Source organism: Lagopus leucura, unplaced genomic scaffold, assembly GCF_019238085.1.
Source record: "Lagopus leucura isolate 7727_CA_CO unplaced genomic scaffold, USGS_WTPT01 Super-Scaffold_100002, whole genome shotgun sequence".
Classification (NCBI taxonomy): domain Eukaryota; kingdom Metazoa; phylum Chordata; class Aves; order Galliformes; family Phasianidae; genus Lagopus; species Lagopus leucura.
In genome coordinates, this window is record NW_024962263.1 from 42,050,427 (window position 1) to 42,063,310 (window position 12,884).

A 12,884-nucleotide genomic window follows, 5' to 3' on the forward strand; every position below is an offset into this window, starting at 1 on the left:
CCCTCGGACGCTCTTCCGCTCTGATAACGGCCGCACACTGTTATGGCGCCCCCCCCCCCCATCCCCCCCCCCAAAAAAAAGGGTTAGGTGTTTCATCAGCTATTTCTTATTCACTTATTTTTAAATTAGACTGAAAGCAATTTACTCATCTAGACATCGCCTGGACATTAAGACAATTTTCTAATTTCTTTAAAATGGTCTATAGGGTTATTTTCTCATAAACATTACTTGTAACTAGCTTCTTTCTTGTCTTTTTTAACTACATCTAAAACAGTACAAAAACCTGTTTGCAGTAATATTTTGGTAAAGAATAAAAAAAAAAAACCTGAAAGAAGGAATGTCAGTCATACCTTACTGCAACTGAATGTTCCTAGAGAACTCTTAGCTGATAACCATGCATAAATGATATCCAACAAAATCATACCAAGAACTGTTGGCTATCTATAAACAAGAAATTTTTCAACCAATTTTTTTTATTTTTCAATAATTATCGAACTACTGTTGCTGATGAAGTCAAAATTTATGAATTCCTATAGGTCCCAGCAATTGAGTTACAAAACTGAACCCAAATTTCCACCGAATTACAGCTCAAATACTGATCTGGCAGACACGCCATATTTTCAAAGGAATGTCATTAGTAGAACTCTTATACCTACTTAGCAATAATCTATTTGTTTTCATAGTGGAACCTGCAATAAGATTAAAGACAATGTCTGTTTTTATCCACTGCTTCACTAGTTAAATGCTTAGAAGACATTTAATGAGCTAGAATCCTCTTATACGTAAACAAATTAATATGCATCTTCCTTCTTTAATGTTTATTAATCAACATGTCTTCACCAAGAATGTTCTAAACAATTTACACAGAACTTCATCTTTTTAAATAAAATCCCTCCTTAGAATGCGTGTTCAAAGACATCATTCATCTTAGCTCCTTGAAGAAAAGGTGTTAGGAAATTGCTTGTTCTCTGTACATGTACAAAGCAGCGTTGTTTTCTTATTTTCCAATCCTCCAGCTTCTTCTTTTTTTTTTTTTTTAATTACTTAGCTGCCACTATCCAAACATGTTGATCACCAGTGTACTATATTTCCCAATTGGTGGCAAAATGGCAAAACAAAACAAACTCAGTAACATATCTAATCCTAATCTTCCTTCTGGCAAACAGAGTAGTAAAATTTTCCACACAAAGGATAAATTGGTAAAGTCATTTATTTGTTTCCAAACCCAGATACCCTAGCAGAGAAACATGATGTTTGGAGTATTTGCTCTTGCTACAAGTTATGATTAATGAGAGGCGAACCTCAAAGACCGGAAATCTCTGAGAGTTTCATACATTCCTTCAGCATTTCTGCATAATTCAGACAAATCTGATGAAAAACGAGGTTTTTTTGCTTGTTTGTTTGTTGTTTCATATCAGCTTCTAAGCATTTTTTCATTCAGGTGAGACTATGGATAGCAAATTGCATCTGATTGGCACTGTGGAACTGTATCACCAGTTGGATGGGCTAAGTAGGGCTAGAAAATCAACAAAATTAAGGTGACCCTGACACACAACATTAAGCAGTTGAACAAAGCTCATAACTGCAAGAATACGGATCAGTCTGCATAGTTTCATAATATGCACATCAGAAAATTCATGGGGGAGCTGAGAAATCTATTTTATTAGAACCATAAAACTAATTCATGGCATTTGAAAAGTGAAATTGAGTGGCTATATGAAGAAACTGGATCAAAATCTACTCAAGATTTCTACCCAGGAGGAAGATATTCTTATGCCCCGCTAACTTAAATAAAAGTACAAGTTAGTCATCCAGTTAAATCTTGAAGTCATTGCTATGAGAATGACATATACATTCTTACTCTAATAAAATAGACAAAGGAATAAAGAGATTGGGCTGTAAAAGCTGGAAACAATATAGCTTTTGTTGATGTTTATGGGATAAAGTTCATCAGACAAGGCAAAAACCTTGAATGCTTTTGTTCCTGACTTGATTCTGGAATCCAGAATATCGGATAGTGACACAGAAGTGTCTGTTTTTCTTACCATTCAGAGATGATGCAGCTGAGAGGGCCCTGTATGGGACAAGCATGGCATGACCCAGCCCATGCTAGCATTTAAGTGGAAAGGAGAAAGAGGCAGGTAAGATAAAAAGAACTAGGTCAGAGCAAAGGAAGACACTTAAGGAAAAATAAAGCAGGATGTTAATTGTACCAGGTGAAATAATTTTACAGAGCATGCCCACTGAGAAAGTAGCGTCAGATATTCCGAAAAGGCCTGTCTATGAAAGAGCCTCTCAAAATGCTGGGCTGTACACAAAAGAATTCACCCATTCGGTTTCCTCCATGTCACTTCTAAGGTTTCAAAATTACTGGAACAGACCAGGCTTTATTATTTTTTCATCAAACAAATCTAAATTCCTGAATAAACACTACTTTATTTGCATTGTTTTGTTTTTCTTTCTAACGCAGCTCTTCTCTGATTACCAGATATGACTTCATTACAGACATGAGGATATTAGCTCTGTATAGTTCACTTCTCAGTCACAACAGACCTGTATGCTCCAAGTACCCAACTATTTTTGGTTGCAGCTAGCTCAGAAGGAACAAGACAAAGGGAAAAAGGTTTACTATCAACAACAACAACAAAAAAGAGGATAAGGTAACAATGTTTTTGTTTGTTTGTTTGTTTGTTTTTAATTTAAAACATGACAAAGCCACAAAAACCAACAATTTCTGCAACAAAAGCCGGGGAAAGGAACCCCACCTGCAGGGACGTCATTCAGTTACACCTCTCCCCTCCCTCTGCAGTTCTCTAGATAAACAGATGGTCTGCTGCTCCTCAGCATCCCAGCTATTTTCTTCTGCCTCACTGCTACAAACCAGGAGAACTGTGAAAATGAGGCCTACCAGTACAAAAAAGAAGAGGTTGTCCTCCCAGAGGAGAGCACAGCCTGTCATGCCCAAAGATGCATCAGGTACTTCTTACCAATTCCCCTGACAGTGCCTGAAGCGTTTTTCCTGCTGTTCTCCTCCTGCTGGCTTCAGCAGGTATGAAACAGGGAAGTCTAACAGTTGCAGTTCTGACCTGAGGGACCAGCAAGCCCAGTTCTAGCCCCCGGCACTTTAACATCCCATTTAGTCAGTCATCTTGGCTCTTTCTCTACTCCTCTCTGTTTTCCTGAGAGTATGGAGCAGAGACTGACAGATAGGATCCATTTCTACGGCAGCTCATTTCTTAGGAACTTAGCACTTTACCTCTTACTACAAACACAATGTTTTTTCAGAAACTCAGTTTCAAAATCACAGAGAGACATTTGTTGTATTTTTAGGATTGATCATCAAAATGTGGTTTCAGAATGAAAGTTTAGGCTGGAAGTTTTGTATTTTCATCATAGATCTACTGAAATGAAACCAAGACACAAGAGGTATAAGGATTTTTGGCCTCTCTGTGATTCCCCAGTAGCAGCAGAGATCTGATACATGTTGGATACCATCCAGAAGACAAAGCATCGCATTCAGCTGGCTCCATCTGAACACAGCTCAGACAATTGCCCCAACAACAGGAATGCATGTCTAGGCAAAATTATAACATGGTTATTATCTCTGTAATAAATCTTGTGATTTAAATTCCACATTGGTCTCTATTACCCTTCCCCAGGAAGTAAAGGATGAACCAAATAAGAAAAGCATTTACAATTAAAAGATTATCTGAGATCCAAGATATTACCAAATACAAATCTTTGAAGTGAAAATAAAATAGCGATAATTAAACGTAAGGTTGGACCGGCTTTGTCACAGATTTCCTTACAATCTTGTCACATCAATTCCTTATGAGATAAATGGGAGTCATACAGTCCAGCATCAGTATCAGTGTTACATGTAACTTCATTATTTTTTGCAAAGAACTTCCTTACTACAGTGACAGAGACCATAACACACTTTTGACTTATTCTGTCTGCTGAATCAGAGCTACATCTTTGTTTTGTTTCAAATGAGAATGCCTGTGTCTCCATTCAAACACATGCTCTAACAGTTCACCAGCACTGGTATAAGTGGTCAACCTGTCAGTCAGTACTGAATCTGAAGTGCATTCCAGAAAAAAAACAAATGGAAAATACTAATAAGGAGTCAGAATGTTTCCTTCTCCCTGCAGAGAAACTAAACCATTACACACCTGAACATTTTTTAAGAATGGAAATCACAACTCTTACTTTTTATATACTTATGCACACTGTCTTTCATCCACGCTTCTCCTTCTTTGGTGTAATTCCACCTGCAGAAGTTATAAGGCCAGACACCTCTACTCATGCTACAGTTCTCCAGATAAGCAGATGCCCTGCTGCTCCCCGTTAGCTCAGGTGCTATGTTTCAGGAAGGTACAACACAAAGTAATGAAATATTGTTTTTTCTACAGGTGAACAGCATTACGAGCCAGCTGCTGTCAAAATAACAATACCTGCCTATATTTTAAAACACAAATCTAATGATTTGCCTATTTATAGGCAACACCAAATGAGGAAGTAGGCACACTATTTTATTTGTTTGGCGTACTTGATTATATCCAACCTACACATGGCAGCAAACAGTGTGAGGTTATTTGCAAACTTGGTTGGAGAGTTTTGTGAAAGATCGTGCTAAACAGCAATGGAATGATTTTATATCATTGTAATTATTATTATTTTTTTTTTTACAGGCTCTTCAACAACCAATTGAAATTCAAGAAGAACTTTGTTTTGCTTAAAGTATCATGACAGTTCAAATCTGCTAATAGCTTTTAAGTTTCCAACATACTGCAAACTGCAGACTGTGGAAAGAAACAGTAGGCAAGAATTTGGGCAGTGTAATTTCTTAGATTTTAACATGTATGTTTATTTTAGAAAACAAATTAGTGAAATCAAAGTCGTAATAAGATGAAGCTGATGTTATTGTTCTGTGGAGTCCAGTTGTTTTAAAGTGAAACCAAATACTGTGTCAAAGAGCAGTAATGGAAATTAATAGCAATAGCTAGTAAGATTACTTTGGTAAAAGTAAATGACTGCAGAAGATACTTAGCATCTCTTTCACTATTACTTGCTACTAGCAGCTCCAAAAGAACGTGGCCCTCCTGCAAAAATACACAACTCCCACATTAAAGCAGTTCTTCCATCAGTGTTCCTGAAGTATTCCCCATTTTAGAAAATGTTGGGATGCAGCACTGTTTCAGAACTAATGAGAGAAAGAGCCATGAGACAGCAGAACTTCAGTCACCTGCATTTCAGACAAAGAGGGAATAGTTATACATACGTATTTTTTTTGTTTCTAATTGTATCCTATGGTAAACATCTTCTGCTGTCAAAATGCCAGCAAAGGAAGATAAATATGAGTACACAGCTACCCTAAAGTTATCACAGAGATGTGCAACTTGAGCAGCAGCCTGTGAGCACCCCTTCAGCACCCTTCCTAGTTATTCCAGACTTAAAGAGTATTGAGGATCATTGTATAATATGACAATAGTATTTCCCTAGTTTATATACATACAAAGAAATTGAATATCAAAATAAAATTACTGCAGGACCTCAGAAAATGCTAAAATATGCACTTATAGCTCACAGTAGTAAAATGAGACAACTTGAATCCTTATTCATTTCTTCTCAGGCTCAAATGCGAGATATGGTACAGGTCTCCATTTTCCAGGAGGGATCAGAAGTAATAATATCAGCTTATCACCAGAATTCCTTGTGTGGTATTTCTAATTGAAATACAAGCTAAAAATATACAAATTCTTGGGACAGAATCAAGATGTTGAGCTAATTTCAGAACATTCATTGAAAGCACATTCTGAGGGGTGTCCAAAGCATCGGCTAACAAATTACAAAAAAATATCAGTATAGCTGTTGCTTGAAACTAAATGAGGCCTTGGATTTAAGCTTTTAGTGTCACATGCACTGGATACAGAAACATGAATGAATTATATAATCCTGCATGAGGACATTTCCTTAGCACTTTCAGCTCTCATTCTCCAACTCATGGCTATACATATCCCACTGAGGCTAAATCTTGAAATTCACAGTTGCAAAATACCAGTCTCATCACCAATAACAACATCGTTTTAAAGCTGGAAGTATTTTTTAAGTATCAGTTTCTATATGATGTTTCCTTTTGTGAGAGATCTGATAGGAACTTCTCACTTCATAGCAAAGTTTAAAACGGAACCAAAGCAAATGGAATCTAATATTTCTTTATGTTGTTGTCATTTTATAGGTATACTCTAGATGGTGAGTCATTTAAATTCCAATATATTTAAATAAAGAATGAAATAAAAACAAAATTGGATATCTTTTTGTTAAATTACCTACATTATATGATTACTCCTTCACAATCAAAATCAGATTTTAGCTGTGCATGATACAAACAAGATTACATTCTGAATCTGCAACAGAAATTTTAGTTGCTTGTTTAAAATGACATACCTAGCTATTCAATAATCACTTTATAATAACCCCTTTCATTTCTAAATCTACTTAACCATCAGCCAGTAGTAAGGAAAATGCTGGCAGTGGATTTTACAACTACACATTAGTTTTACATTTCATGACAAGCTAATTTTAGAGAGTTTGAAAGACAGACAAGCAAGTGTTCTAAGGTTTTCTTTCCTTTGCATGAAGGAAGCATACATCTAACGAGGAAATGAAAAACAAAGGAGTACAGACATATACTTTTCACTTCACATACATAGCAATGACAATTTATCCCAACTTCACCCCAGGAATCTCATAAGTATGTAAACCAACAAGAAGCGAAAAACTGAAATACCTCTCTTTCAGAGCAAAAAAAGAATTAGTAAGGTCAGATGGCAAAGGAAGTGCCTCTTTCTGATAGATGTGACCTTTGCTAGATAAGCAGTGCTTGAGGAATACAGAAGTCCAGTGATTTTTGTTGCATGAATTGTCTCTTTCCACTGAATCTATCACAAGTTTTTAAGCCTTTTTTAGAGTTGACCGCAGTTTTACAGTGCCATCTCTGTCTCTGACTACTGCATGTCCATCTTATGTTGACAGAGTAGGTATCATTATCATCTGACCTAACACCTGGGTACATATTCTCATCATTTGATCAGATCTGTTCCTCCACACCCGTGGCACCTCAGAAGCTAGCATAGGTAGACTTCCAAATGAATTTACAAAGCCTACAGCTTGGATGCAGCTTTTATTTGGGAATGCAAAGGCTTCAGAAGAAGCTGAAGGCCTGAGGAATTGCTCGGCCAACTGATGCACATTCTTCAGTTACCAAGCAGCAACATTGTATTCCTTGAACATGAAACCATCTGGTAATAAGCAGTCAATAAAGAAACTTCAAGATACACTAAAAGATGGTGCAGGTGGCTGGTTTGCAATTAAAGAAGACATTTATGCATCATTAAGCATATTCATGAGAACAGACATAATTTGATCATGCACAATGAATAGACTGCAGAAAAGGGAAATGGCATTAACATAACATATATTTTTCCATTCAGTGGTATAAAAAAAGGGAACCTAGGAGATCAGTAGGAACATTTAGAAGTTCTAGTGTGAGCAAAAAATATTTTTCTAGCCTTTTGTTTCTGGAAATGGCTCAAGTACCTCCTTGACATTGTAGCATGACAAACTGTACTCTTCAAACACTAACACAGTATGTGTATTTCTGTACAGCAAGTGACCTCATCACCTTTTGAATGTCAAAGATATCAGTGTCAAAGCATGCACTGTTTGTTTTTTTGTATCAAACTCATTACATTTTATGATACAGTTTCTTCAGATGCTTCAGAAGCCAGCCGGAAAAAAGTCACTGTGTAAATTAGTGAAGGCTTCAGCTGTTCAATACCTGCCATGAAAGTAGAATTTCAGAGATTGTTTATTATGTTGTACAAAAGAATAAACGGGCAATGCTTATCATAGATCAGTCAGAATAAGATATAGCAGTACGTTCTGGTTATCACCATGTCCTATTGCTACTGACAAATCACATTAATTCAAAGCCATTAAATACAGTGGTGTTTGCTGAATTGGAGATTAAGGACAAGCCCTTACTGAACCCAGATGACAGGACTCCACAGTCATATAAATCTACGTAAAAGAGAAAATGCCACCAATCAATGTTACTCATCTAAAAAGAATATTTACCATTCTTTCTAATCTGACATGTGCAATCAACCTTAACCAAGCGATGTACAGCGAGATTGGTTTTGACAAATACCTCTCAAATGCATAAACTTGATAAATGCATTAGATTCTCTGTATCACCTGGTAGAAGAAAATTTGAACTTACATATATGTCAAAAGGGATGTTTTGCCTTTCTACTACACAATTATGCGCTAGTTACTACATGGGTAATAATGTATAAAACTAATTGGTAAGAACCAAATGAGAGGTAAGTAATGTAAATTAAGAAGACTGCCTTTTAAATTTGTGGCAAGACCGCCTGGCATCTGACCTAAATCTCCCCTCTTTTAATTTAAGTCCATTCCTCCACGTACTGTCACTACCTGGCCGTGTAAAAAGTCTGACTTTTTTCTGCTGATAAGCTCCCCTCAAGTACTGGAAAGTTGCAATTGAGGTCTCACGACAGACTGAGGTAGGCACTGACATGAATGATACAGGTGCAGTCATTTCTGCTTTTTTCTGTGTATCAGGCCACCTTGTTCTAAAGGAATTTCTTGTTCATTATATTTTCTGCTCAGTACTTACACATAATGCCTTTACACATTAAAGTGCTTGAAGAGTACATACGGTAAGACCACATGCTGTTGACTTTGTTGGGTCTTTTTTTTTTCCTGCTACATCACAGCATCTAGAAAATTATTTGAAGAACTCCCTTAGATAGCTGCCTTTTCAGTACCTCTTTGGATGCTTTTTTCTGACTGCTCCACGGATGGCTAAGGATGTTATTCACCACCAGTTTGTTAAGACCTACTTCTCTGCTATACCAAAAGCAAACATAAGCAAATATTTTTGCGGATGAAGTGAATTCATGTTGTTATATTTTACTATGAAATACAGAGAATACCAGCCCATATTTGCTTCATATGCACGTGCAACAAGGAAAAAGACTTCCACTGGAGGAGAAAGGAGAAGAGCTGGGAAAGAGGGGCAGAGCAGATTGTAAAGTCCTTCATATTAAACTTTTTTTTCACTTACAAGGTATAAGAGTCCTAGCATTCCCAGGGAAATACAGCTAGGACTGACATATCATCCAGATGCAGAGATATAAAATGCTACCACAAGCATAGTAACATATTCAGGGAAGCAAAATCTGCTGATTAAGTACCTGTCATCATAAGTAACGGAAAGGGCCCAGGTCTGCACTCATTTCATGGGGCTAAGACGGATCCCTGCTTTAATTCTAAGACAGGCCAGCTCCACTGGACACACACAAACCCCAGACCCCAATCTCAACACACAGCTTCAAGAAAACCTAGAAAATATGACAGGCAAAAGTCGACCAGAAATAAGCTGGTGTAGTAAACTGCATGTGCAACTGAATATGACAGCACTTACATAAATCTGAAAACTATCTAATACTATCACCAGTGACCCAGGATTTGAAGTCTATTAAGCATTGTTTTTTCCAATTGAACTGAACTAATGGAAAATAATTGCTACTCCGAAAAAGGTCACACATGAGGAAATAAAAAAGCAAGTGCTATACAGACAGTATTCCTACTTTACTCCAATTTGAATTTATAAATTGCTGACATCTGATAGAAATCATACAATTATTTTTTTCCAAGCCCAGAAGTTGATTGCAGGCCTTCCCCTACTGGTATCATGATCATGAAAGTAAAATCTTCAGGATAATAATTTACATGGAGCTGTGGAGTGCTCTGGTATTCATCTTTAAGGGTGCTTTTCACCAACAAATCTGAAGGGAGTAAAAAGGAAGCAAGAAAACCCCAAAGGCATAAAAAGCAAAAAGACCTTACAGTATCTAAAAATTAAGAGCTGTTGGAGTTTTCTGTCACAGAATATCCATAGAGGTGCTCTTATTTCAAAACTGAAGTGTTAAAATAGTTTAATTTTAGCAAATAGGAAGTATTCAGAAAGATAGAAACTGCACACTGATCTTTTAAGTATCTTTTAAGCATGATAGCAAATGTAAGCTCCCATCTGTAAGTCAGAACTCAATCAAAAGAAATGGCAACAATAGAAAAGCTACTACTTTTGCATTTACAAAATGATTTTGGAGTGGAGAATCTTGAATTATGATGATGATGCTTTTTTTTTTTTTTTTTTTTTTTTTTTTTGTCAGTAGTTTATATGCACATAAAAATGGCTTGCTGGATTCAGTGTACAGATGCACACAAAATCTAGAAATATTCATATGATGTATCACCAACTTAATTTAGATGCTTCTTGACAACCTAGCCGTTGCTTTATGGTTGTGCAAATCTGCAGCAGCAGAATTGCATTTTAAAATAAGTGGTTGTTGTAGGAATAAATAATTTCATTGACTTGTAAATGAGATTAGGATATTCAGAATTCCATTTCTAGTAATGATCTGAAAAAACAGAACATAGTTATTAGTAAGATGTTACAAACATTAATTGCCATTTGTGTACTAGACGGCACACAACTTTTCTAAGGTCAGTCTGGCTGGATCTCAAAGGTCAAAAGAAAGAGAAAAATTGAGGGGAATAAAAGTCAGAAGGAGAATATTGCAGAGACCTGAAGTCAAAGGCAGGTCATCTGCTCACCCGCACCATCCAAACCATCAGCTACAGTCTATATGAGTAGATACTGTTCACAAAGATAATGGCTTACTCACGTAATATGGCTTAGTGAAAAGAACACTGCACTGGGAATTTTGAAACTTAGACTTAGTTTCTGGCTTCAGCAATTGCCACTGGATGCTCAAACTAAAATAACAAAATCCTCTGATTGTAAAACACTTAGATGGCTTCACATCATTACATCATAAGATATTACTATCATTTCAGTAAGTTCTGACAGTTAAAAGGAAAGCCACATGAAACTCAGTGCACACCTCTGGCTATTCTAGTGCTGAGGGCTCTTACCAACTCATACAATCATGTTGTATGAAGCTAAATGCCACCAGTGGGCTCTCTTATTTCAGTCTTCTTTTTTTCTTTCTTTCTTTAATTTTTTTAAAAAATATTAACTCACAAGCTTTTCTGTCCTATTTTCTCCCCCTGTTGTGGTGAAGGGGAGCAGAAAAGGCAGAATAGGCATCTGTCAAATGGCCACAGTTAAGCCACCATGTGTGGGTTTGGTATTCTGAAAATTTACGCTTGCTACAACTAAAAGTGAGCATTCTCTGAATGAAGAATACAAAATTGAGACCGCTGCAAAAAGCAGACTGAAATAGACAAGAAATTCTGCACCATACAAGATTTTTTTGTTCCATTTTTGATGAATTCACAGTGTATTAAGTACTGAAGCAGAAAGAAATCATTGAAATTGTTGTATCAGCAATTGCAGCATGTAACCATGCTAATTAAAACAATATTATTTTTTAAAACTACAAAAGACTACTCAAGACATATAAAAAGGAAGTATCTGAGAAAGAATATTTTTCTTCTGATAACTACGTTTCTGTTAGTCTGCAAAATTATTGAAGAGAGATATTTTTCACTCCTGCTAAAGAGTTAGTTGAATATGTTATAGAATTATGGCTTCAATTAAGAATTAAACTAAACAGGGAGGTTGTGTGCACAGAACTTTCAAGCAGCCTTAAAGCACATCACTGTTAAATCTTTGGCAGGGTATTCTGACCAGGATTTTCCTGCTCCTTATTTGATAGTGATTTTACTATCATATTCACGAGTATTCTAGTAAAGGGCAGTCCACAAATAAAAAGAAAAAAATTAATCGGGAGCTTTTAGAATTAAAGCAGAAGACCCTCACATGACTTAAATACATTTAGGTTCACTTCAGCCTTTTAGTGAATCTCTCTAATAAGAATACAGATAAATAGGGGTTGGAGAGACTGGTCCATCTCTCCTTGCTCAGAAGAGAAGAAAAAACTTAGCAGGCTACATTATGAAACTGCTTAATTGGCAATTTGTATTATAATTCAGCACAATCCAAATGCATTCATTTAATTATGTGATCTGAGGCTCCTTCTAACACCAGCTTGTAATAACAAAAATATCCCATTCTCGAATAATGTGATTATACAATCAGAACACTATCACTGTAGAAAATTTGGTTTAAGAGCTAAAATAAGAGAAAAAAAAAAACCCTTCTATAGAGAATAAGAATTTGGCTGAAATACTGGTTTAAGTAAAAGAGGTAAAAAATATTAGTCTCAAGAGCTCCGCTCTCAACTTTTTCATCATCATCAAGAATCATCATCAAGGAGAATCAAAAAGTGACACTGTTACTAACAACAGGAGATTGGGGCATGTGATTTTAACTTTCTGTCTTATGCCTTACCAGTTAGAACTGTGATTCAATGTACAAATACTGCAGGAAAGATGGTGACCACAGTACTGTCATGTGCCACATTACATCTTTGTAAGAGGGCTTTAATAAGAGAAACAAAAAGAGTAAAAAAGCATTAAACATACTTATGGCATCTATTTTTCCAGTTAATGCCAAATCATCCCCCAAATTTTCTCTAGATAAACGTGTTTAAAAATGCATACAAGAAGTTAGTTATAAATGGCAGAACAAATCCTTGGGAAGCTTCTGACAATTTCACAAGTTAATCATGATCCACATACGAAACTACTCCCCATGAATTCACACAAAATAAGGCAATAATTTCATCTGTGGTTTCCAATAACGTGAAAAAAAAAAAAAAAAAAAAAAAAAAAGACTGAAGTTTCAATCCTGTTGCAAGAATCTCTTGACAAAAGTAAATTCTAATATTTACAACCATGGACACATCATTTCTTACTCC

At 36.1% G+C, this 12,884-nt stretch overlaps 1 protein-coding gene across 9 annotated transcripts in view; it reads right to left on the bottom strand.

Moving 5' to 3' along the window:
- PTPRM (protein tyrosine phosphatase receptor type M) overlaps positions 1–12,884 on the bottom strand; it is a 450,209-nt gene that overhangs the window by 210,380 nt on the left and 226,945 nt on the right. The window lies entirely within an intron of this gene.